Below are 27,031 nucleotides of genomic sequence, written 5' to 3' on the forward strand. Positions count from 1 at the left end.
TCAGCAGAAAAATTATGATCATTTTGACCCTCGCTCAGGTAGAGAGTCAGATGACCTCCCATTGTGTCACACAATAGCTTAATGAAATCACAGCACTAGGGCGTTTTCTTGAGGCATTTGCTCACTAACTGGACCTCAGCATCTTGTAAGTTTAAGTTGCCACTTCAGAGGCTATGGGAGGGGGGGAAAGTTGCTTGTTGGGAGCCCAGTGTCACATTCAGTCATATTTTCAGTGCTAAGAGATATTCCTATTGTTCATAATTAAATAATATACAGGTAAAAGAGAAGATGCCATGTGTTCCTTCTGTTTTCTCATACTGAGCTGACCCTTCTCAAGTTTAATAGTTTAGACGAGCCATCATGTATATACCAGTTGCCATTACAAAAATAGAGATCTTATTAAAACATTAATACATAAAGTTGCATTCAATGGCACAGTGGTACCTCAGATTACATATGCTTCAGGTTACAGACTCCGCTAACCCAGAAATAGTATCTCAGGTTAAGAACTTTGCTTCAGGATGAGAACAAAAATCACGCGGCGATGGCATGGTGGCAGCAGGAGGCCCCATTAGCTAAAGTGGTGCTTCAGGATAAGAACAGTTTCAGGTTAAGAAGGACCTCTAGAATGAATTAAGTACTTAACCCGAGGTACCACTGTACTCAGAGCAGATCCATTAATTTCAATAGGTCTGCTCTGAGTAAATTTTAACCAGCTACCATAAACACCTACATTGAATTTTGGGAGGCTATATGAAAAACCACAGCAGACCCTTTCCCCAAGGATTAGTCGTTTTGAAATTCACACTCTTTCCAGTTCCCCCCTGTGCCCCCCACCACCAAGAAAAGATTCATCAAGAAGGGCAAAGGAACCAGGCCAGTCAGGAAAGATGTTGCAGCTTCAGGTTTAATGACACATTGCTCCTCTTTGGAGGGCATCAGCATCTCAGAACATCAGTCGGCCTGGCTTTGCTGGAACTGTGGTTCATTCATGAGGCAGAAATCTTGGTGATGTTGCCTGACATTTCTGGAAATGCTGGATGATAGAAAGGAAGGGCTTCGGAGCTCTATCTGACTTTCCTGTAGTAGTACACTGTGTGCGCTACCGACACTGCGAAAACAAAGTGCAAAATGTTGTTTGAGTTTCTCCCCCCACCTGCAAACACTTCTTTTTAAACATCTACATCATGCACTCAAGCAAGGCATTGACGGGACCCAAAACTGGCCACTCTGCCCTCATTCTAATGCATGTTTCCCTAGACCACAAAGAACTGCTGCTCTCTTTTTTTGGTCATTTGTTAATAATGCAGTGAGGATCATTGCTTTACCTCGTCTCCCTTTCTTTCCCCTTCTTCCTCCTCTCTGACCTGCCAACCCCCCTCTTTTACGTCTTCTGCGATAGGGAGGCCTACAGCCACATCGCGTCATTTTTCTGGGGTTTTGGTGATGTTAAAAGTCTAGTAGAGAATCAAGAGGAGCATGTCATTCCGTGAAGCCAGCACAATCTGTCTCCGAAGATGGTACTTGAATTTGTGAAATGATGCTACCTGCTGCACTTTTACTTATAGGGTCTGGTGGTTATGAGCTCATATCGTTGATATGGCAACCTCTGTGTCTTAAGAAATCACCATATATGGGACAGGCTAATAAACTAACTTTAAAACAAGCATATAACACAATTCAGCATCTAATAACAAACTTCAGCATGTATACTAATACTAATACTAATACTAATACTAATACTAATACTAATATATTGGTTCATCATTGCCTTACCTCATGCATTCATTCTCTCATCCCAAACACCCATCTTATTGTACTTAAATTGCACCCAACACCTCGTAAGCTTGGCATTCTAGCATGAAGTTTCACTTTACAGAACACGAGAAATTCAGTTCTTCAAAAATTTAGTATGTTCTTCCATATCATAACAAAATCAGTGTTTTATTATGCTGAATATAACCCATGTGCTTAGTAACCATTGAAACATTTTTGTGTTTCCCTTTTTCTTCCAGTTATTACTAACACTGGTTGTTGCAGCTGATAATAAACAATAATTTCTTGGTCGTTCTTCAAGGTTTTATCTTTCATACTTCCAAACAAGATCACCGAGAAATCCAGTGGAAGCCTCTAACTGTTCATTTCTTCGATGTCTGTGGCAGGCCAAGCCACGCTCACCTGACCAACACCTGATGTCTATAGGATGTCAGGTGCAAGACTGATAAAGCTACATGTGCAAATAACGACAAATTCAGCCACAGCTAGAATTTTGCACTGTTTGAATTTGACGACTTACCTTGGGCCACTGCTTTTGGCAAACATCCACTTGTTCTTTTTCTGTGTCCTGAGTAGTCAGGAGCACTCCTGATGGTTCATTTGCATCCACGGCTGTACCTTTGGCACTTCTTGAATCTGGCACTTTAACCCACCATGCTGCTTTTGGCAGGGACCAGATACAGGAGCTCCTGATCCTTTTGATCTGATCCCTCCTGAAAATAGCACAGCAGAGAAAGCTGCCAAATGCAAACAGCACACTCTGCAAATGTTTCTTTACAGCTGCAGCTTTACCTTTCCTGTGCGTGAAATCATATGATCTCAGGTAACTGACTGCCCCGTGTGATCCACAGAGGGCTGGCCACTTCTGGATCTGGCCCTCTGGCTGAAAGATAACCACCTTTTTCCAAAATATTTTTATTTTAGGGCATAACCAGAAAATGTGAGTTACACCTGCTCTACTTGCCTGGCGATGCCAACACACACAGCCAGATTCAAGGTTAACTTACAAGGCCTTGAGAATTGGGGTCCAGGATCCCTCAAGGACCGTCTAATTCCTCATATCGCTGCCCAGTGGACTTTGTGGGAATCACTGTTAGTGGACCCCCATAGACTAAAATTCAGCTAACAGGAAAGCAACCACAGAAGTTTAAGTACTCAGGTTCTGAGTATGCACCAGCAGCAGCCTAGTCTGATGAATGGGGAAACATGCTTATCAGCAGGGCAAAATATGTCTCATTTTTAATTGCAACTCAAGTAAGCATTTCAAGGGAGGGTGTCTTGCTTTGAATACAAATGAGTACTACAAGCAGTGAAAATTCACAGTGCAGGCCCATTCTTTGCAGACTTCACCTGCTTAACTGATAAAAAACATTTCACCACACATTTCTGCACAGAATATTAATCGTGGTAATCATGCCATGTGTGGGTGTGTGAAGGGAAGCTAGTGTACTCTGTGTGCACACACCCTATCAGGAGGGGGGAAATTTAGACCGATTCCTATCACCCTATGCCCTTAAAGTTCATCTCCAGTTTTAGTTCAACAAATATCACCCGTTCATCCTTTGCATAATGGCATTGGATGAGCCTCTTGTAAAATCATAGAAGACTCTACATGTGCACTATTTACAGGAGCACCGCCAGCCATTAGCTTTTGACGTAACAAGGCTTAAAGTTTGTGAGACAAGTAATGTTTTCTGAAGAAAGCTACTTATGTTAGTAAGCCAGCTAAGAAGCCTAGCAAAATTCATTCCACAGGGAGAAGCAAACTCATATTCTATATTTCACAAAGCCATCATTTATAAAAGGTGAAAACTCTTTTTCTGCCGGATTTGAAAAATAGTATGGGGATATAATGTGGGGTGTTACCTTCCCTCCAAGAATATCATATGCCTGGATTCACTCAGTCCTTGAAGAACACTGGGAAATTTCAGGTGATTCAGAAGAGGTGGACAGATTGTTACCTGGAGTTGGACATTGGGAACATGTGACTCCCCTTCACTGGCTTATGCTTTGCTTCTGGGCCCAATTTCAAGTGCTGGTTATGACCTTTGAAGCCTTCTGTGTTTTTGGACCTCCTCCTACATAAGTCCACCGGCTCATTAAGATAATCTGTGCACACTCTCTTGTCTGTTCTACTCATATCTGAAGCATGTATCCTTGGACCAGGAAGCATCCTTTTCGGTGACTGTGCTTAGGGTGTCTGACCTTAGTCCCTCTCTGAAGGTCTTTTATCGGAGTGTTAGCACCTTCCTTCTCAGGAAGCTCTTTGGGCTCTAATTGTGACCCTCTTGCTACTTGATTTTGAAGTTATTCAAAATCACTTTCTGGTCTGTTGTGTTTTTCAATGACACTTTTGTGGTTAGCTGCTTGACTCCGGATTTTATGGGATGTTTTCCCCTTCCACCCTTTGATATCATTGCCATTGTACAGTATTGGCTTTAGAGGTTCTTCTCCAGCTTGGGAAGCTGAGTTAAAATTGTTTTAAATGAACAAATCAAGGCATAGCAGCCTTGTCACGCAAGGCTGCTGCCCACTGTATTTCATCACAGATGAGTTAAGCAGGGTCATCATTTGTTGTGGCTTTGAGGCTGCTTATAAAAAGGCAAAACCCGCCACCCTGAACCTCAGGCTCCCAAGTGCAGGTTATGCCACCACTGCTAAGAGCTTGAGAGAAGAAAGAAACATCAAATGGCCCGAATCAAACGCAGCCGGAGCCGGAGCCTGACCCGCTTCCGTCAAATGAGGCAAAAGGCCAGCCATGCGGGTGGCTCTGGAAAGAGACGAAAAAGACGCCAGGGCAAAAGGAAAGGTAAGATGCTTAAATTTAAGACTTCTATGCCATATGACTCCTATGTATATTCACATAAGATTGCACTCTTGGGTTGTGACCCTTCAAACACATTTGGTAGGAAGTCAATGTATTTTATCGCTATTTACTACAGCTCAACTTGGTTACATTTAATAACTGATGGTGGTGTTTGTTCTTTTCTGGTAAAGGTCGTGGTCGCAAGAAGGGGCGAAGAAGAAGACACTAAACTCTTTTCATCTTCATGGTGTTCTGTGCCCTTGATTCCAACCATCTGACTCACCAAAACCTTTGTCTAACAAAATGAACACAACAATCTTTCATGAGAATACCCAGGATACCTTCCTGAGATTCAAGGAGCCTGCAACAAATTGAACAATGCCACCTGTCAATAAAATGCTAAAATTTCATTCCTGTGGTTTCTCATGTGATTTCTTAACCGGGGATAGGTGGCAACTCCTCAATGATGTTGGTGGGTGAATTGCTAGGTTGCCATAAGTGGATATCGTGAGTGGGAGAAGCTCAGAAAAAGGAACTTAATAAAAAGTTTAGGAACTCTTAGTTTGAGAGTTGTGGATTGTGTCAAAGCCTGTTTTGTCTAGTTATTACATGTGTGATGGGGTGGTTGGTGGTGCAGTGTCTGGGCACATGACTGCCCCACAAACCAATCAGAATTTTGTTTCAAAGACTTGCCACAGCGTTAGCTTTGAGCAAGCAAATCAGGACGAATTCTTAATAAAACAGGTCATATGGAGGAGTTCTAAATCATGCTTAGAAAACAACTTCCTGAACTCCTGGTTTGCTGCTATATGGAAAAACTTCAAGCATGGGAAGTGCTTACAGCAAAATCACCCCCTGCCCCGAGAGAATATGCTGTTTCACAATATAAGCCAGCTGTGTAGACTACATATTCTTTATAATCCTCCTGGCTTGGATGAAACACCTCACCTGTTTGGACTGCAAAGGTCAGAAGCAAAGAAGAGCAGGCCTGATCTCTTACATCAGCACCTTGGGGATGTGACATTACTAGAAGCTTTGACATACAGACCAGAACTGAATTGTTAACAGGAAGTGGGGGGGGGGGGAGATGAGTTGGAGCCAACCACAGAAAGCTGGCTTTTCCCACCAAGAATCCTTCATTATTTGGGTTTTTTGGGAGGTGTTTGCCTTCCTTTTATATTGTCTGTCAGTAGTTTACCAGAAAATTGTCCAATATGTTAGCCTCTTCCCTTCCTGCTCCCTCACCCACTTGACCCTACTACTGGAAGATATCAGCCATCACTTTGGAGTGTGGTATCATCAATACGCTGATGATACAAGTCCTGTTTTCATTTTCAACAAATCTAGAGGGCTGTGAGGTGTGTCCTTCATGCCTTGAATGAATACCTTGTTGTGGGCTGGATATAGCTGAAGTTTAATCCACAGTAGCTGAAGTTTAATCTAGACAAGATGGAAGTTAAGATGCTAGGCCAGTCTAGATCTGGCAAGCTGTTGGTATTAACTGTACTGGATGGGTTTACGCTCTGCATAAGGGACAAGCTATGCCATTCTGGGATTCTCCTGGTTCCTGCTTTGCTGCTGAATTCTCAGGTGGTAGCAGCAGCTAGGGATGCCTCTTCTTTGTTTAGGATGGTGAGTCAACTGCTCCTGTTGTTCTCCAGTAGGGAATTGGCCTCGGTTATTCATGCTTAGCTAAGCTTGTATATGTATTACTATATGGGGTGGCCTCAGGTGCCGGTACTGTGTACCCTTGAGTACCCCCTTTTAAAAAAGAGCACTGGGTAGCCTTCAAAGGCAATTCAGAAGCTTGCCTTCCAGCAAAAGAGCATATAGGGAAAATATTATTTGTACTTTTGGCTCAATCACACAGGCTACTTATAAGAATAGGCTAGAGATTGGAAACCTTTGGCCCTTCTGATGCTGCTGGACCCCAGCTCCCAACAGCCCCATGCAACACTGCTAAAGGTTCAGCATGAGGGGAGTCCAACAACATCTGAATGGCCACAGGTTCACTATGCTCCTGGATTTTTAAGGGTGCCTTCTTCCATATCTTTATTTCATTTCCTCCATCTGCAGGGGAGATGTTGTTCCGAGTCCTACCTGCTACAGAGGAGAAGACAATCTCTTTTTTGCTGTGACACCCATGCTCTGGAAAGTGGTTTCACTGGCTTCATATTCCATCTCTCTGTTTTTCTCCCATTGTGACAGCCATTAGAAAAGCATTCAATGCTGGTTGAAGGAGTTTGGATTTTGGTATTTACCTTCCACAGCTGTCATTTAGGGTATCTTTACATAGTTGGGTTTTTATGTGCAGTTGTGAGTTGTCACCTAAATTGTTTCATTGTGGCAGTTTACATTCTGCAAGAGGTCAGGAGGGTGGAAACAAAAGAACGGGCCTTCTCTGCAGTGGCTCCCCACCTGTGGAATGCTCTCCCCAGGGAAGTTTGCCTGGCGCCTTCACTATACACCTTTGGCACCGGGCAAAAATGTTCCTTTTCAACCAGGCCTTTGTCTGACTTGATTTACATCCTATACCCTTTTTAAAAATGCTGGCTCTTTGGGGGTTTTTTATTGGGTTGTAGGTTTTGTTTTAATTTTATGTATTTGATATTTTATGTGAACCACCCTGAGACCTTTGGGTATAGGGTGGTGTAGAAATTAAATAATACATACATACATACATAATTTCTTTTTTTATTTCCTGAACTGCCCTTGGGGTGTTGTGAGAGAGCTAGAGGATACAGTCTCGAAACGCTAAAATAACTCAGTTGTAACAGCACATTTCGCCCACGCAAAAAAACAAAAGTTAATGCAAATTTTTTAAAAAATCACTCTTAGGAGAATTGGTTTGTATCTGGATTACCAAAGTCACAATGTACATCTTTTGTGATGTCACTGGTTTCCTGGCATAACCAGTCACCAGGATGCTCACACAACTATCATTTGTGCAGTACCTGGTGTCCAGGTAAGCTCTATCAAATAACATCTCGCTTTAAGTATCAAATATCTTTGAAAGATATCTGAGGGTCAAAACAGACACTGAGAAAGGTATGATCATCTGTCCTGCCATTTTCTTTGATTGGCATTCAGTGTTAGTCCTACTCAGAGTAGACCTACTGAAGTTAAGCGACATTACTGACAGGTTTATTAAATTCAGTGGGTCTACTTTAGTAAGACTTTAGTTGAATGTAATCATTTGTTTTCCAGGCAAAACAGCTTCTTATGTGCCTCTCCCACCCCTGTAAATAACAGTTTGTATAGGTAATTTATATCACTGCTTAGATATTTTTCTTATTAATAAGTGGTTTATAAATGCTTCAAATAGAAATAAAATGAATATCAGAACAATTATGCAGTGAGCAAGCATTAAACAACCCCCATTTCCTGCTGTGTCAGGCAGTTTGGATTGTATTTTTGTACTTAATGGAAAATGGTTCTGAATCCTGCGATGGATATCACTGATATCAAATTATAAGGCACTCTTTATAGCACAGCAGTTAATTGGGAGTTCTTGATTCCATTACCTGTATTTTACCTGGAACATGTCAATGATCAAATTGCGATATATTGTGATTCATTATAGTAATACTGTAAAGGCAGAATGACCACCCACCCAAGGGCCTGTTGAAATTAATTTCATTTGCTTGGCCAGAGTGACATCAACCACCATAACAGAGGATGACCAACTGAATTCGCAGCTCTGCCTGAGGCTGAAAACCTGAAAAGACATGATGGCGCGGCAACAGCAGAGCAGAAATAGGCGAAGAATGATTCGCCTTAGGAGACAACAGCGTAGCAGGAAACTGGCTGCTCGAAGACTCCCGAGGCAGATGAGAGCAGGTTTTTAAAACATTACTAAACGGGGGGTTTCTGAAGCATCCAGTAAGATTAACATTGAGGGTTAAAAATCTCCAGAGGTAGCATTGAGAGTGAGGAAGCAATAAGGCCACTTTGCATTAAACACAATTATTTCTCAGAAGCATGTCACTTATTTGTTTTATTCATCTGATGCCGACATCCCCCCAAAAAAAATTCACCTTAGAGACCCTTTTCTTACAAGTTATGCACAAAACACTATATAATAAAAAGAACAAATTCAGCTAAGTTAGTTGAATTTCTCTCCTTTGAAATTAACCAGCTACTTTAGTTATGACAGGTCATTGATGTATATATGAATGAACAGTATCCATTAGAAACACTTGGAAAGGATGTCAGTTTTCTTACAAATTAAATTCTATTTGAGCATCCAAGCTTCCCTACTGCACACTCAGAGTTTTAAATTGTGTGGGGTGGCTCCATGAATAGAGAGGCTTCCCTCTTCTTTGAGGGTTACAAACACACACACACAAACACACACCACTTGTCCTCATATGTCTTCTTACATGTGAGGAGACTGAATACCCAAATAGGGCTTAAGTTTTGCCAAGAACAGGCTTTTGACCGCCATGAAGTTTCTCTCCCTGCACCCATCATGCCTCTACTGAACCCTAAAATATCCTCCGTGTAAAAACCGCTCACAATGTAACGTTCCAAAGGTATTTTATACAACTTGCTAAACCTCTAAGGATTAATCATCCGAGGAGGAAACAAGAGGTGCTCCATTCCAGACCTGGCACCATGTGACAGGACAGGTGAGTCCATATGTAAGAATATGAGACCCACATAGATCTCTTCTTCATTAGCTGGTGAATGGTCATGTGATTCAACTCACAGCATATCATTTGCTGAGGTTTTCTATTGCACACATTGTAAGCCATAGCAAGTCCCACAATTCTTGAGCTGGCACTACTTGAGGAGCAACAATATCATCATTATGAAATCAAATGAACTGGCGGTGTGGTGGCACAAGTCTTTTATGGGGAGAAATAAAGATAATCTGGAGCTTTGTTCGATCCCTTTGCCCACATTTATTTCTATTTTCCCTCTTTCTGTTTACAGGCAGACGCCAGTCCCATTACCGGAGAGCCTCAGCTGCAGTCTAGCCTGGGTCACTTTCTGTAGTGAGACAACTGCTGCAAACGAAGGAAAAAGACCGTGCCAGAAACCAGGATGAAGCACCAGGCTGCTGGAAGCATGCGCTGCACTCAATAAACCATTTGAATGGCACTTGGGCTTCTTTTTGTCTTCTTATGAACCATACTATTGTGAGATGCAGGTGGGACTATCCAAAGGGATGTTGAGAAAGGTGCAGAAAAGGGTGCTGGATCAATTTTTTCCATGAGGAAAGACTACTGTTTCTGGGGTTTCTGAGCTTATAAATATGGGCAAGGAACGGGGAGACAGGATAATAAAATTACGCATGGTGTGTGGAGAAACTGGACAGAGAGATTCCCCCCCATCTCAGATTATAAACTGGGTGTTGTTCACTTAAACCGAAGGGTGGGAAATTCCAGATGGACAAAAGGAAACACTTCTTTGCACAACACACCGTTTAAATATGGAATTTTCTACTACAAGATGGTGATGACCACCAATGTGGGTGGCTTTGAAAGGAGATTAGTGACCAAGTCATGAAGGATAAGGCTAACAATGGCTTCTAGTCATTATGGTTATACACGCCTTGCAGTATCAGAGACAGTGTCCTCCTAAATGCCAATTTCTGGGGAACATGAATGGGATGGTGCCATTGTGCTCATGAGCTTTCCGTAGGCATCTGACTGCCCACTGGGGACAGAATGCTAGACTGATCTCTGGTCTGATTCCGCATAGCACTTCTTAAGTTCTTCTTAATATGAGTTTTGCCTTAACCAAGTTTGATTGCAGTCTGGAATTTAACAAAACAATGTTAATATTCCTGAAGAGTGGGATGAAGAAGGTGGAGAATGGTTGCCCCCTTTGTTTTATTAGGAAGTCATCTGAGATCACTCTTAAGTGTTTTGAAGAAGAAAGGCTATTTGGATGGGAATACACATCCCCAAGTTAAGGAGGGGGGGTGTATAACAGAATACATGTACATGTGAAGAAACAGTAGTTTGGGGGACAGACTGCAATCCTAAAGCCATGTACAGGAGGGTAAGTCACACTGAATTCATTGGGAATTACTTCCAAGTAACATGCTTAGGAGGATTGCACTCTATAGTTCTCTACATGTGTCTAAGATTGCAGTCCAGAAATGCCATGCTACACATGTGTACTTAGAAGTTCTACTGAATTCAGTGGGGCTTACTCTCAGGCAAGAGTATATACATTGTAACAACGTTGAGGGTTTCTAAAATGAATTTTATAAAATAATAGAATTATGAAATGTTTCAAAAATCAAGTAGTATTTCAAAAATGAAAATGTATTTCAGTTGTAGCATCATCATTTATATTGATATCCAGTATTTCAGGAGTTCCCAAAGCGGATTTTTAACATATAGCCTAAAAGAAATCCCAGGTAGTTTAACCTCTAGTCCCAATTTCAAAAATAATCTCGATCACTGAGAAAGGGTGGGAGGGGAATGGATTTTCATAACAAGGGAAGTCATTTATTGTTGCAGCCTATTGCCTACCTGTCAATGCCACAGATATAGGTTCTGCAACTACATAACATTATAAACAGCACTGCCACTGTTTTCAGTATGAATGAGCATGTTTTGTATGGAACAGGGCATTATGATTTACAGTGTCGAAAGCCTTAGTAGAACAACCATATTCACAACACTCTTTTTGAATTTGCCATTCAATTGACCATTCAAGAAATCAGATGCTGATAGGCTCACAAGTATCTTTGTCCTTGAAAAATAATGTATTTGCCTCTTAAATACAAACTCTCCAGCACCATCTGTCAAAATTTAAAATTTTAGTTTGCCATCCTAATTCCACATACTGATCTTTGCCCTATTTAATAATTACTGGACTTTGAACTGTTGAAACAAAAATTGATGAAATGCTGTTTCATTGAAAAACTACAAAATAAAGCTAGTTACAACTGTTTCCCCATGACTACCTGGCAGTTACTATATATGGTTACATTTCAGCAGACAAAGGGTCACTATGTGATATTGTTACAGATGTTATAAAAGGAGGAGCTCAGGCACAATTGCTTCAGAAACTCACAAAACACCAGAGCAATTATCTCGGCTGTACAAGCCAAGAGATAATGCCTGTGCTCCTGGAATCTTGAAAGAACGAGTAAGATGTCAAGATGCAGAAGCTCATCTTCTTCTTGCAAGGGGGCTCAACCAAAAGTTCCTCCAAGCAGAAGGAACAAAAGGTGCAGGGTTCTCTATGATGTTCCACTAAAGAAGAAGAAAGGTAAACGTAACATTTACTATGTTTTATATTAGTATGGCTGGGCATCTAAGGTTTGTCAAATCATCCACATGGTTGAAGGATAAAAGTAGGTTATTTTCTCCTTATGAAAGAACTAGGCTTCACAAGAGTAATGGGTTGTTTTTTGAAAAGAGCATTTAGGTATAAGATCACAAAAGATAACAATTTAAGCAGAAGTAGTAAATATTTAAAGAACCAGAAGGGGAAACTGAGGGAAGTCGTGGGGAGGGTCGTCCCTCCCTTTATATGATAATTGTCACATTATGTTGTTGGCTTGATTGTTAAATTGTAAAACTCAATAAAAAGCTTTAAAAAACAACAAGAGTAACGGGTTTTTGTTTTATTTTGGACAGGTTACGTACGGGTCTGTGCCACATACTACTACTGGAAAGGAGGGAAAAAGTAATTTCTAGTGCTTCCCCAACTGTCTTGTTCAGAAAATCCATGTTTGGTACCAGTGACTCACCACCAGACATCTTCCATGATAAGGAAGTCCTTCAAAGGAGCCACCAATGAGCTGAGGGAAGACTTCAAGATTCAGGAGCCGGCCTATTACAGCAGCAATGCTAGACCTGCCTGTTTGTCAGTAAACTCATGAACATGCAGTTCACTTCGGTTTCACTTTCTTTGATCTGTGATGTATCGTTCTGTATGTTTGGTTTAATGGCTCCATTAAACATTATTATGAAATGTGCTTAAACGGAAAAGTAGAGGAATAAAAGTGTGCCAGCCATGTAAGCAAGGAAGGCTACAAGAAACACACATTCACATTCCCCTAATGCATCATGTGAAAATGAGGATTTGTATCTCACTTCACCATGGATTCTGGCAACGCCCTGGTTTTCCAACATGTCTCCCAGTATATACAATGTTGGATATGCAGTTTTGTTCAAACTTCACCTCTGTCATCTTTTGCACTGTCTTCTCACAGTCAAGTGACCCCTAATTTGCTGAGCTGTGGTGAAGATGAGCAGGCAAACGAAGTGAGCTAAAAGCACTAACCTAAAGGACATATAAAAACAATTTTGTAGTACCATATTTGAGATATAGGAAATGTCAGCCACTGCCAAGTATAGGCAGTATAGGAGCATTTGCAAAATGGTTGAAGGCAAAATATTTTGGATTTGTCATTCATTCCTGATAACATCGAGCATTTTGTAAAACATCACGCTGTGCAAAGAGGAGTTCACGTAAGGAATATATGAATCCATCTGCAGATGCGTGGTTATGTGTAAAGGAAGTCAAAGACGAGTGTGCCTGCCTTTGAAATGTATGATAGGTTTAACTGAAATAAATGTTGACTATGTGCACAGGATAGATTTCATTTCCATTGATTTCAAAGAGATTTAAGCTCTCGTGTTGTTCTCTGAATGTTTCATATACACATGGGCCATTGTTACAAACGCAGTCCTTCCTCCTGTGTTCCCCCTTCACTCCATTCTGTTATGATTGGCACCTTCTTCAATCAGCCTGAAATTTCAGGAATAAGCCAGTAATGGCTCCAGCCAATGGGTGTAACTAGTATGTGGTACACAGAGAAAAGTTCATTGGTGAGGACATGGCAATCTGTCAGAGTTTCCATTGCAAAGTATTTGTGAGGGGTTTATATATTGGTCTTAAAATGTTTTTCTGAACTGAGACTACTCACACAAGGTGCTTGAGGGTATTTAAAATTGGATAACATTTAATGACATAACGGATTGTCTTTAATCTTGATTTTCCATTATGCACACTGTGTATATACAGGATTGAAACAGAAAGCCTTTTAAGTACATTTCACAATTTATTTCACAGTTTACAAATAAGTTTTTTTTATTATTTTCATGCCAGAAGATCTATTTAGAAATTCTGCTCATACCTTTTACAAATTTTTAAAAGAAGTGACGTCGCAACCAATGAAACTGTAAATTCCCCTAAGTATGTCTCAAGCCAGCAATAATTCCACGGTGAATGCAAAAACACTCCACATAGTACTAAGACCTAGTTTAAAAACCAGAAGTTTGAGGAAGGGGTTAAAATAATAGAATCCAAATTCATATCACATTAGAATTAAATTTCAAAAAGCACTATCCAATACTTCAGGATTTAATACATGAACATTGGGGAGTATTTGGTTATATGGTTAGCTCAGTTGGTTAGAGTGTGGTATTGTAAATGATGTGGCCATTTAGCAAAGCTGGACTTGCCTTCTTGTTGACTCCACACACACTCTTTGCACAAGAACCTTTCCATGCTTTTTTCCTCCCATTTTCTATTCACCCCTCGGGTTTGTACAGCTAAACTTTCTGTCCAGTTTAGCTCAGATTGCTCGGTCAGTAGAGCATGAGACTCTTAATCTCAGGGCTGTGGGTTTGAGTCCTACGTTGGGCGAAAGATTCCGGCATTTGAAGGGGGTTGGACTTGATGATCCTTGAGGTCCCTTCCAACTCTTCTATGATTCTGTGCTGTTGCCTGCAACAAAATGTTTTGTTGGATGCCTTTGGCATTTCATGCCACTGAGGGTTCACTTAGACTTGAGTATGTCCATGTTTTAAACATATTTCACAAGTGTATTTATTTTCACTTATGAAAAGATGTGGCTCTCAGCTATAGTAACATATACATTATTCATAACAGCACATATCAAAACTTGTGCAGAATCAATATGAGGTTTCTAATAACTGGTAACCTTTCCCTTTGAGCTGTTTGTCCAGTCCAGCTCTAAAAGAGCTATTACTTTTAAATCCTTATAAATCTGTGGGAAATGATATTATTGATCCTTGATTTTCCTCTTGCTGCGTAATACATTATATAATCCACTGAGTGGAATATTTAACATTTCCTGCAGAAATGTAGATATCTCATCTTGCGGCTATGCATGTTTATGGTAAAATAAGTCTCACTGAATTCAATGGGGCTGATTCCAGGATCAGCATATGTAGGATTGCAGTCATGCAGCCCAATCCAATGCATGTTTATGCAGATGAAATTCCCACTGAGTCCAGTGGGGCTTACTCTCAAGTAAGGATGCACCTAAGAACCCGCTCAGAAGTAAAAAGCAACTGATAAGCATGCATAGGATTGCATTTACACTCATGTAAGTAAGCATAACCAAATAAACATGCGCTTCTTTCTGAAGCAATCCCAGTCAACTGGGTCACACAGGCATTATGATACCACCACCCTGTGGCCAATCAGATTTGACTTACATAATGATGTCACAAAGCCAAATCAAGCAAAGACAATGCTTTGCATCCTAGGTAATAAGATGACATTATGGTTTGAACATTGTGTACAATAACACTTAGGATTCTAACAACACCATCCTATACGTGTCTATTCAGAAATAAGTTCTGCTGAGTTCAGTGGGGCTGACTCTCAGGAAAATGTGTATGGGATTGTACCCTAAAATCGTTATTTGCTGTTAATGTAGGAAGAACAAGAGTAAAGAAATAGGTTCATGGGAGCAGTTGTTAAATGATTAAATTATCCTTCTCTGGAATTTTTAAAAACAATTTGGATTTAAAAAAAACACTAATTAAGTTGCTTATTAAATTATTAATTGAGGAAGCCTTGTGTCTGTACATTGTTGGTGACTCAGCAAAAGGCTTTCCAGTATTATAAGGTTACCAGATATGAGATATAAATAGACTAGATTACTCATTTAAATTGAAAGATCCTTTTCTTTTTTATATACAATAATAAAAAGGATTTTAAAATATATTTTAGAGAAACAGTGGGGAAAGTTGGTGCATGTATGTGTATGTTTTACGGTGCTGTGAATTAAGGTACCTCAGCAGCCGCATCCTCCCAGCCTATCTATTCACAGAAAATTCAGAACACTCATGCTGCACTCTAGAAGTAACAGTGTGTACGTTCTACTCACTAGATATGGAGTGCTATTTTTCTAGAGAAAGAGGTGCACACCATGAACTCCCTTGTTCTCTTAGAATGGCATTGGCACCCAGCTGAGAGGTGCCAGAACTGAGTTCTGGTGAGTTCCAGCTGGAAAAAAGCCCTGTATATATGTAAGATGGCCCTCAAAAACTAAGGAACTGGCCACATCTCATGTGGTTCAACCTCCAGAGAGAGAGAGAGAGATTTCTGCTCAGGCAGCAGCATTGTTAGTGAGTGCTGAGCTAATGAATCAGCACATCAGTGCTAAATCCAGGATCTGATACAAGCGTAGATAAGCTCCCTGTTCTCCTAAAGAGCAGGGGCATCTTGGCAAAGCCCTGCTCTCCATGCTCATGCCAAAGCCAAGGTTCCAAAGGAGAGCCTATGTTTTGAAACCCTCAGGGCTAAGTTTTGACCCCTTCTCTTCCCAATCCACCCCACTTTCTGAGACCCTTATAAGGAGATGCTGCAGGGGAGAGGCAAGGGGAGAGACTGCCTTTGGAAAGAACCAGAGGAGGGGGCAAGAGCTTGTCCACCTGCTCTGTCCACCCACTTCCCCTGCCTAGGACACTTATGAGGAGGATCTGCCTGGAAAATGGCTGCCTGACCTGACGAGCTGAGGGGTGGGGAGGCATTATTTCCCCTCTGCTTTTGGTATTTTGAGGAGAGCTGCTTTCCGACAGCAGAAAGGATGTGTTTGAGATTGAAGATTTTTTTCATAAAGCTGCTCTTGAGATTACTGAGCAATTGCTGTCTGAAACTTGCGTAAGTTGTGTCTTCTTGTGAGAGTTTAGTATTCACCCACACAATACGCTGAAAGCAAAATTCACCACACATTTAAAGCACTCAGCATCTACCAAAGAATCCCGAGAGCCATAATTTGGTAAGGGAGCTTGGAATTAAAGCTCTGTGAGGGGATATTACAGAGTTATTGGGCAAGGGTGAAGCTATGTGCTTCAAATGTGTGGTGAATGTGCTTTCAATATGTGGTGTGGATGTGACGTCCGCAATGGTGAGTATCTCTTTCTTTGATAGATCTTCCCTTTCCCCTGACAGGAGAAGAATTAGCAGGACACCAGAATCAGCTACTGGAGCAGAAGGGGAAACACCAGAAATCACTGCAGAGGGAGGAGCAGGAACAGGAGCAGAAGAAGGAAGAGTTGAGTGGATGAGAGTCCGGAAGGCTCAAGCCATGGCCAAGGGGAAGGCGCTTCTCTCTACCCTTCCCATAGAAAATGTTGCAAGTCTGGGCCAGGAAGGAATAGCAAAGCTGGCGAAAGCAAAGCTCAAGGAAGATCCAGGAGAAGGGCCTGCCAGCCTCAATATGATGAAAGTCCTTAAGTAGTCCCTCTCTTTCCAGTGGACTGTTTTCTGTTGTGGGGTCCTCTTTTCCACCTTGTTTTCCTTCAACCCTTTGTTTTCATTTTGGACAACTTTGGACCACATGAAGCTTGGTCATCCCCGCAGGATGGGCAAAGGTCTCTGCTGCCTGGGATCAGACCCACAGTTCAACTTCAGCCTGCCTCCTCCTTCCCATTAAGCAAGCAGGACTCTAACCACTGGGTTCCTCTCTACACCAGAGGACCAAGTCCCTGGCTGCCTGCCTCACATCAATCAGTTGTCTTAAAAAATACAACGGCAGCAAGTTTTCTCTAGCTTGTTTTTGCAATTGTCTCCTAGAAATAGTACGTAGCTCAGGCCTCATACTGCTTACTCATAGAATGGTTGGAAGTTGGAAGGGACCCAAGGTTCATTTAGTCCAACCCCCTGCAATGCAGGAATCTCAGCTAAAGCATCCATGACAGATGGCCATCCAACATCTACTCCTCTCTTGACTGATCATATCTAGTACTTCCCTACCTAGCTTTGTGTACCAACACTAGTAGATTATAAGAGCAGAGCAGTGAGGTGGCCAAGCTTTCAGATGATTCCAAATTATTCAAGGCAATGAAAATCAACTGCAAATAACTTTGAAAGGTTCTCTCCCAAATGGGTGATAAGGCAACAAAATAGAAGATGTGGTAGGGAATGGAAACCAAAAAGGAAAGAGGAGGAATCAATTTTAAAGTGATTTAGAGACAGAATTTGATGCTTCTGACCCGATCAAGCTTTGCTCGCATCAGAAAGTCTCTTGTGTTGAACTTTCACTTACAGTATGTCCAAGCTAATTGTGCATTGCTATTTTTGCTGGTCTGACCACTTAAGATGCAAAAACGGGTAGAATAATAATAATAGTTATTATTTACCTACCCTTTATCCCAAGGTCCCAGGGCGGGTTACAACATTATATAGACAATGCATAGAAAAGAGTCAAGCCCCATACTGTACTATATTTGTGCAGCATAATTCTATCAGCATCGATACATAAGTATTTTTATACAATTATATCCATTGTTGTAGTATCTATTTGTTTATGTGCTGGTTACCATAAGAAATATGGAGTGTACATGTGTATAATATTATGTTGTAGTATTATAATGCCCATGATATGCAAGAATTAATAATCCTCTTAGCAAAACTTGTTAGGAAAAACTTTCTCATGATCATGGAACAAGATGGGAACAAGAAAATATACGTGGATGGACTCAATACAGAGATTTTCACAAAATTTCATCCATATTTCAGTGTAAAGTGATGCACATCAAGGGAAACAAACTACTAAGCTAGCGGTGACTTACTAGGAAAGAGATATTGAGGTCAGGGCGGTGAAATCAATGAAATGCAGACTCAGTGTGCAGCAGCAGCTGTGGAAAAGCTAAGAATCGCTAGGAAAGGGATCACAAATGAAATTGCCATTATCGAAATGCCTGTATACAAATCTATGGTGAGAAACCACATTTAAAATATTATGCACATTTCTGGCTGCTGCATTTCAACAATATTGTGGAGCTGGAATGGGTGCACAAACCACCAACATGCTCAAGGTCTGGAGGTTGTGCTATGTCGTATGTTCCATAAAAACTTTCCCAGCATATTCATCAGAGCTGGGTGTGTGATTGTGAGAAGTGGCGAGAAACACCCCCACAATCTTCAGTGGGGTGAAGAAATTCATAAGAACCTTGGGGGCAAGACTTGTTTCAGGCAAAGAAATTATTCTGCCACCCGCTGCTTTCTTTCTTTTTTTGAAAAAGGGATCAAGTTCTTATTAAAAAGAGACAAGACTTTTCCCAGAGAGAGCCTGGGCAAATCTCATATGAAGCTCCCCTTCCCCATCATTACTTAGTCTTCCAACGTTATAAAAGCATTCTTTCATTTCTTTACAAAAATTACCCTGATTTTGCACACATTCACCCATTTGCTGTAGGCCTCCCCCTCATGTATTAGTTGTTTCTATGATGCAGAGGCCCACTCACATAGGATTATGACATCACTGGGTAAAAAAACCACATTTTCATAAGGAATAGTTTCAACTGGCTGGATGTTTTCAGCTGGGTGTTTGCTGAATATTATTTTCTATGAACAGAAGTGCCTATTACTTTCTTCCTGAATTTGTGCCTAGCCTTGGAATAAAATAATTTTGCTGAGAAATACTTCTGCAAGTTATTGTAGACAATCCTGTTTAAATCTGCTATAGGGAAAGTTATTAGCTAGAATGTTATTTTATGCTTCTGTGGTTGAATATATTGTGTGTTTCATGAGTGTGTGTGTGAGAAAGGGGGGGGAGCATAAAGAGTTGAATCTGTGTTATATGTTTTGTTGGTCCAATCAATTCCTACTAACTTTGTTGGTTCCTGCTCTATCCTGGTTCTTATGCCCTATCTGAATAGACTCAGATTGTACTGTCCTGATTCATGGTAGATTACGTGCCAACATGATGATCGGGTTGGGGAGGAAAATGGGGCTGGGGGACTCTAAATTCAAAGCTCAATTCAAGCTCCGCTTTGTGTAATTCTACACATATTGTTGGCTCACAGTTCCACACATAGAGCTGCCTATGAAAGCCCCATGGCAGACATTTGGGCAGGCTCAACTCCAACCCACTGAAATAAAATATATCACCCTTTACGCTGTGATGCATCTCAGTAATCTTGTGTGCTTTACTTATTGTAGAAGCAAGCAGGGATGTTCATTTCTGTGAGATTATAAAGAGCAATGTGATGGATTTCTATTCCTGTTTTATTCTGAGAGACTTACATGTGTTTGTACTTCTCTGCAGCACTGTAATTGAGGATAGGTATCCTTGAAAGTGATTGTAATATATATGGTATTAGTTCATTTCTCATGGGGAAAATCTTCTTTGCTGAAACGCAAAATTTGGTTTTGATCCAGAAAATGAAAAGCTGCTCTTCCTATTAGTAAATCCAAATACACTGTTAACCTCGCAGTGGCAGGTGGATTGAAATGTCTGCTGCTGTTTCAGACTGCTACTTAAGAAAAAAGTAACGCAGTTTAGATTAAACATATATTTATGTAAGTGTTGTTAAGATTATGCTACCTTCAGAACTCTATTTTTTGTTTTTTCTGAATATAGATTCTGGTATTTAATTACGAATTTATGTCAGTACTCTACCCTTCTGAATCTGTTTAGGATACTTTTTATGTCAGGGAGAAAAGATAACTGACAATTTCCCCTATTGCCTCAATAACAAACTTTTTAAAGCCTATTTAGTGCCAATGTTTCCCCAACACCTGCCATTTAGGCACATCCCTGAGGGCAAACGGACAACTGCGAATGAGGACAATCCTTATTGGATTAGTCATAAGGGTGGTCTGAACAATTCAAGGCTTTTGGACCGATCTAGGAGACATCACTATGCCAACCAATCATATCTGACTGTGAGATAGTTCACCAACAGCAAATGAAATTGTTTAAAAGAGCTTGAAACACCAGTATACCTTTAAAGGAACAGGTCTGTTTCTACAGCCATAATAAAAATTATCCAAAAAAGTGGGGACAGCATTTTCCACTTTCATTTTTAAAGCTGCATTTTCATGGTTAGTCATCCTGGTCTCTCATGAGAGGAAGGGTGAGGCATAAGGAGATGAAGACGATGCTGACAAAGAAACGATCACAACAAAAACTAAAACAGCAACGACAGTTTGTTAACTCTGAATAAAATGTTCCCTGAAAATGGTGTGTAGTTCAGACTTACTCCGAATTTTTACCCTAGAGGGGGAAATATATGTGTGAAATGAATACACTATTAAGTAATATTGCAGGAGAGAGAAGCTTGAAGAGAAAGAATTATATTGATCACATAGCACCTTAAAGACCAACTAAGTTAGTTCTTGGTATGAGCTTTCGTGTGCATGCACACTTCTTCAGATACACTGAAGAATACACTTTCAGTGTATCTGAAGAAGTGTGCATGCACACGAAAGCTCATACCAAGAACTAACTTAGTTGGTCTTTAAGGTGCTACTGGAAGGGGAAAAAAATTTTGTTTTGACTATGGCAGACCAACACGGCTACCTATCTGTAATTGATCACATAGTTTGACTCTTTCTGTTTTGTTAAAGGAAAGGTCAAATAATTAGCATTTCACTTTTCCCGTGGCCTGAAGGTGGCCAATATAGTTGCATTTTCTGTAACATCACATTGCACTGAAACTTTTGATAGGTAATATTATGGTGGTTTTCCCCCAAAAGCAATGGCTAAAGCCAGAGATCAAGATCAAGAATTCAAAATAAACATACAGCTTTTTTTGTTTTGTTACATTCTAGGATATGTTAGCTATATATTCCTTCTGAATCTGTAGGCCATTTATTTATATGAAATGATATTCTATCTGAATATTTGAATAATGTTTCTGCTCTCTGTCAAGTGTAAAGGATGATTAAAATTACACTGCTTGGCAGCTATAACCATAACACATGTAAATAAAGCTGACATGTGCAGGAGTCAGATAAATGCGGGGAAGCTCAAGTTTCCAAGCAGGTTGTCTGACCTTGGATAAAGAAAGCACAACAAGAGCAGTGGCTCTTTGAGCGGAAGGCTTTCTCTCTTCAAGCACACACACACACACACACACACACCCTCAATCCCCAATGATTTCCAGATCTGCTCCAGAAGTGATTGGAATGGTAAAAAAATAGAATAGGTTCCGTCTAGCCCCCCACACTGTTCACATAGCTATCACAAGCAGAAGCTGACTGCAATAGCATTCCCTCTTCCTGTGGTTCCCAGCAACTGCTATTGCCTCTGACAGTAGAGGCAGAACATAGCCATTGTGGCTAGGTTACACGTAAATAGGGTTAGGCCTGCAGCCTCTTAGTGGAATCCAGTTTATACTGAAACCAATGGGACTTAAGGCATGAATAGCTCGTCCCACTCATTTCAACAGACTGACAGTGCGATCTCATTCAAATTTTGTTTAGTTTAACAGCACTGTTCCCAGCTAAGTAAAGTACAGGACGGGGGTCTTAATCTGGACTCAGCTTCAGTGAATAGAGATAGCATGGATCACATACTTGAATAAGCAGTTTTCACTGCAGTGTTCTTATTAATGTCAAGCTTTGTGAATCAGTGTCAGTGTGAGAACAATGTGCTCATGCTCATGCTCATACGCCCATGCATATATGCCATGGGTAGGCAAACTAAGGCCCAGGGGCTGGATCCGGCCCAATCGCCTTCTAAATCTGGCCCATGGACGGTCTAGGAATCAGTGTGTTTTTACATGAGCAGAATGTGTAATTTTATTTAAAATGCATCTCTGGGTTATTTGTGGGGCACAGGAATTCGTTCATTATTTTTTTCCCCAAAATATAGTTGAGGCCCCCACAAGGTCTGAGGGACAGTGGACTGGCCCCCTGCTGAAAAAGTTTGCTGACCCCTGATATATGCTGTGTCCCTTCAATGAAGCCTGTTTGAATCCCATTTACTGCTGCCTGTTTAAATCCCATTTATTGGTATCTGCCTCTTCCTTCCCACCATGGCAACAAAAATGCAAAAGCAAAAATCATTCCGGCTGAGCAGTTCTCTGCCTTGTAAAGCAATAGAAGAAGCACTCTCTGGACTGACTGGTTTATTTAGAAGTGAGAATTTGAACAACAGATGCTTCTAGATTTGGGTCTTTTAATTCTTTTTGTCGGGACTGCCACCAATGTGTGAAATAAAGGTGTACCTGAGGAACTGTCTTCATTTTTTCATGACCCTTGACCGCTGGGGCAGGCGGGTGGCGCTATTTCCTCTGTACTTAAGAACACCCAGGCCTTTCCATGACATGTCTCTACCCATGGGGGCAATATCAGATTCCCATGTCCCTTTGCTAATTAGTCATTTCCACACATGTGTGGCTTGTCATCTTGCCAACATGCATGAGACAACATCTCCTATGGACTCTTTGGGATTGGCACTTCTAAAAAAAATCACTCCATCATATAGTACACTTCTTGTGCATATGATTATATTTGCAGAAGTAATCCATAAACATTATAGAATGGCCATCTCAACAGGATCACATTCTATAATATAAATAAATCTATTCCACAAGTTTCAGCCAAGTGCTTATATATATATTCATATATGAATGAATTAGCTATGATTCACAAATCATGAGAATGACTATTTACAGTATACATTATCTCCTCCCCTTTTGTATTTAATTACATTTAACTATATTTTGACTGACCTGTACTTTGACAATAAAAATAAGATATGGGGCAGGAGAATCCTGGGAGGTGATGGAAATCTACAGTAGACACGGCTTTTAATACATACATACACAAATATATATGCCGTTTGTTTAACTTCTCCATAACACAGATAATTTTGGGGATTCTGGTTCAAATTAGCCCTAATCTATAACTCGCCTATTTGCTGTAAACTGCTTGAGATAGCATACGTTTTGAGTGAAGGGAGGCTGTAGTAGTACGGTACTACATATGCTACCCTAATTTTACCATGTGGAACATAGTTATATATTTTTGTATCTCATTTTCTTTTCCTTTCAAGTCCTAAACTATTCTTCATTTTGGCTGTACATTTTACTGGGTTGTGCTTTTTCATTTTCATTTTCCCTGCATTCCCCCTCCCCCCAGTAAAGAAAGAAAACATAATTCTGATAATTTTTCCAAACATTTCTTCTACATTGCTTGCTGCCTTTAGATAATGTCCCAAAGCTCAGCCTTTTTATCTTGTTTACTTGATCATTTTTATTTTTTCTTCCTCTCAAGTGCTTGTAAAAACACATTAAATCAGAAAATTCTCCCCTATGGTAAAATCTTATTTGGATTTTCTGTTTAAATAAGGAGTTTATGTTAGGTCACGTTAATAATGTTTCCAACATGTTTCCTTTCTGTCTAAAGAAGGATCTAGGAAGATGTTGTTTTCATGACAAAAAGGAATGAAATATGAGGACAATAGTCAGAAATTAAAAGGAAGTCCTCTGATCCAAACCTTTGCTCATAGGAAGATGATGTCTCTTCCTCTTTCTTTGAAATTGACTAGTTTTGGGGGAATTGTATGGAAGACAACAGGATTTTAAACATTTGTAAAAAGTTATAAAGTCAATGTCTGCTTCTATTCCACTGAGGGCTGAGTAAGATCTCATACCCCATAAGATCTGAGACAGTGGCTATAACTTAAAGAATTAAAGGAAAATCTGAATTTCAGATGTAAAACCAGAAAATAGGCAATTTGAGAAGAGAAAGAAATGCAATGCATTTTGACCTCCATGGATTGTCTATCATACTAGATGTTTTTATATCAAACGCACTTGGGCTAGATCTACTGATGGACCAAAGATCTACTCATGGAAGGATGGGCAGGTGGAGGTGGGAGTTTCCGATGCCATTTCTCTCTGCAGCCCTCTGCTCTAGCTCAGGGATTCTGCGGAATAGCATGGGAGGGGAAGGAGGAGATCTCAGGAAGGAAAATCAGCAAAAACTGCCTTCCCACTTATGTGGGAATCCACTTACAAAAGGTCTGCACTGGATCCAACCCATTGTTCATCAAACCTGTAGCTTAAACTTATAAGACTCTGGGTCTTATAAGATGAACATCTAATTTAAGTATTAACACAGCAATCCTACATATTAATCAGGAGTCCTGTTAAATTCAATAGGGCTTATTCCTGGTGCGTGGGTATATTCAATTGCAGTGCAAATGAAGTATACTAATAACTATTTCTAGCACTCATTTGTAACAATGCTGCGAATGTTTTTAATTACAAGGTTTCTTCGTCAGCAAAGAAAGCAGGATGCAATTCTGCGCATGTGCAGTTGGCATACAGCCAATCGGCACCCAAAGCCAGCTGCTTTGTAGGCATATGTGCAAAAGTTTAAACCCCTTAACCTCACCGATAATCTCACTGATTGTTGTGAAATGAAATATGAACTACAATGCCAGTAAGTGCGCTTGCAGAATTTCTTTAATATTCTTCTCAGTGGAACGTTCACTGATTGCTGTTATTGACATGTCCAGACCACCCAACTAAAGCCTTTTCTTTGGCAAATGTCTACTCTATTTGAGTCACTTCTGTCTATTTCATACAAATGTTTGATGTGGTTTTTGTTCCTGGATATGGTTGTTTTGGGAAGAGAGGCAAGACGGCAAGATGAAAAGGTGCACACACACGACATGTTCTAAAAAAGCTCATACTGACAAAGTCAATACTGTAAGAAAGGGAGTTCACCCATCACTACTTATTTCCTCATTCACCTTGTCCAGTATGGCTTCATCCAGTACATGAAGTACTGTGTTTGAGTGTCTCAAAGCTTGGAATTCAAAGCTTTTTCATTCTTTTTCCACATAAGTCAGTCCAACTAAACTACCAATGGTTGGTCGACTTGGCAGAAAAAGGGTGAGGACCAAAGGTTAACTCCCTTGAAATGTATATTATTTTCTGCATTATTTTTAAAAAGCCAAAATTACAACAGAGGGGGGAGAGAAAGAGTGAATTTCAGTGCCACGGCACTTCATTCCTTACGGAAAATGAATATTCCAGAAGGAAGCTGGGCTGGCAAAGTCACACTCGGCCTGGAAGCTCTTTCCCTTCATTCTTCATCGAAAAGTAGCCAGTTACTCAGTTGTAACTTGTAGGTTTCGGAGTAAATGGGAATACTGGGTTGAAAGCCGAGGAGTTTGCCTCAACATGAAGAGGCAGCTTGCCCACCCAACAAACTTTCAATAAACACAGATGGACTGTTTAGAGCCTATGAAACATGTCCTAGATGACTAAGCCCATCTTTCAACACAGTTGAGTGTCTCCTAGAAATCCTTTTGAGAGGAAACATGGGAACATAGGAAACTGCATTAAACTGAGTCAGGCCCACTGGTGAATCTAGTTCAGTATTGTCCACATGGACTGGCACCGAATCTTCAGGATTCAGGATGGGGATATTCCCAGTCCTACCTGGATATAGTAGGAATCGAACCTCCTGGGACCTTCTGCATGCAAAGCCAATACCCTACCACTGAACTATGGTTCTTCTTTAAAATATAAAGGTGGTGCAGGGCACCCTCTCTTCCCTAGGACCTTCTAGCATGCAAATCGATGCTCTGCCACTGAGCTAGAGCCCATCCACAAGTGGGTCGATGCAGTGTCCTTCTTGGGCATAGCTGCGAGGGGGGCAGAGAGGGGCAGCTGCCCCCCTAAATCAATAAAAATCAATAAAAATACATAGCTAACTGAGGTTCTGCCCCCCCAACAAAAGGCCTGCCCCCCATAACAAAAATCCTAGCTACGCCCATGGTGTCCTTGTTAGTGTCTGAAGGAACGTGGGAGTTTTGTTCCAGAGGGGGAAAGAAAGGCAAGACTCTTTTCAATAAACAATAAAAGAGGGAATTTGTTATTTCACTTTGTAATGTCAGAAGCACTCCCCAGCCTAAAAAAGCAATGTACACAAGGAAAGTGCAACATGACAGTGGTGCCCTCTGTTCATTTATAATTGCCTTTTAAAAATATGCTTTCTCACTCTTTCTCCTTTCATAATTTCATACTGTACAAAAGTAATCTGTCCTTAACAACGTGGTTGCCAGGAGATGTGAGGTGCCCTTATACGGCTATAGTCTCCCATGCTGGCCTCCAAGCAGAAGCAACTGGCATTCGATATGTTGAGAGTTATCACACTTAGAACATAAACTTTGAGCTTCACCTCCAATTTTATAACGCCAATGTCGACTCAGTTTTGGAAATCCGCTCCTCCTTGCGAAGTCTGACAGCCAAAATGAAGTATTTCCGTTGCTTTTTGTGTTGTTTCCTTCTTTTTCTTTTGCTAAGCCAAAGGTAGCTGTGCTGCAGATGTTGGTAGACTCCAGCTCCCAGCATTCCTAGCTGCTGGCCATGCTGACTGGGGCTGATGGGAGTTGGAGCCAAACAGCCTCTGCAGGGCATCACATTATCTATCCCTGTGCTACACAATTCCAAAGCCAGATTT

At 40.8% G+C, this 27,031-nt stretch overlaps 1 protein-coding gene and 3 long non-coding RNA genes across 23 annotated transcripts in view; 3 read left to right on the forward strand and 1 right to left on the reverse strand.

Moving 5' to 3' along the window:
* Positions 1 to 889: 889 nt before the first annotated feature.
* The window catches only part of LOC310770506 (uncharacterized protein), a 108,221-nt gene continuing 82,079 nt past the window's right edge, over positions 890 to 27,031 (reverse strand). For 16 of the 20 annotated variants that reach the window (XR_014552169.1, XR_014552170.1, XR_014552172.1 and 13 more), the window contains one exon: positions 890 to 1,111. The gene's annotated coding sequence lies outside the window, so the exon portion shown is untranslated. Of the gene's footprint in view, positions 1,112 to 1,328; positions 1,694 to 1,770; positions 2,490 to 12,585; positions 14,288 to 22,662; positions 22,843 to 27,031 lie in introns of those variants that run through there. The other 4 variants (XR_014552183.1, XM_083631419.1, XM_083631418.1 and 1 more) reach the window with 4 other exon arrangements.
* On the forward strand, positions 4,294 to 9,688 carry LOC310770517. The gene is made up of 4 exons (XR_014552206.1): positions 4,294 to 4,585; positions 4,774 to 6,214; positions 8,235 to 8,422; positions 9,521 to 9,688. It is a non-coding gene; the product is annotated as an uncharacterized lncRNA (long non-coding RNA).
* Positions 11,173 to 12,446, forward strand: LOC310770518. The gene is made up of 2 exons (XR_014552207.1): positions 11,173 to 11,818; positions 12,190 to 12,446. It is a non-coding gene; the product is annotated as an uncharacterized lncRNA (long non-coding RNA).
* Positions 15,084 to 17,367, forward strand: LOC310770520. The gene is made up of 2 exons (XR_014552211.1): positions 15,084 to 16,477; positions 16,769 to 17,367. It is a non-coding gene; the product is annotated as an uncharacterized lncRNA (long non-coding RNA).

Source organism: Podarcis filfolensis (assembly GCF_964270895.1).
Source record: "Podarcis filfolensis genome assembly, chromosome: 9".
Classification (NCBI taxonomy): domain Eukaryota; kingdom Metazoa; phylum Chordata; class Lepidosauria; order Squamata; family Lacertidae; genus Podarcis; species Podarcis filfolensis.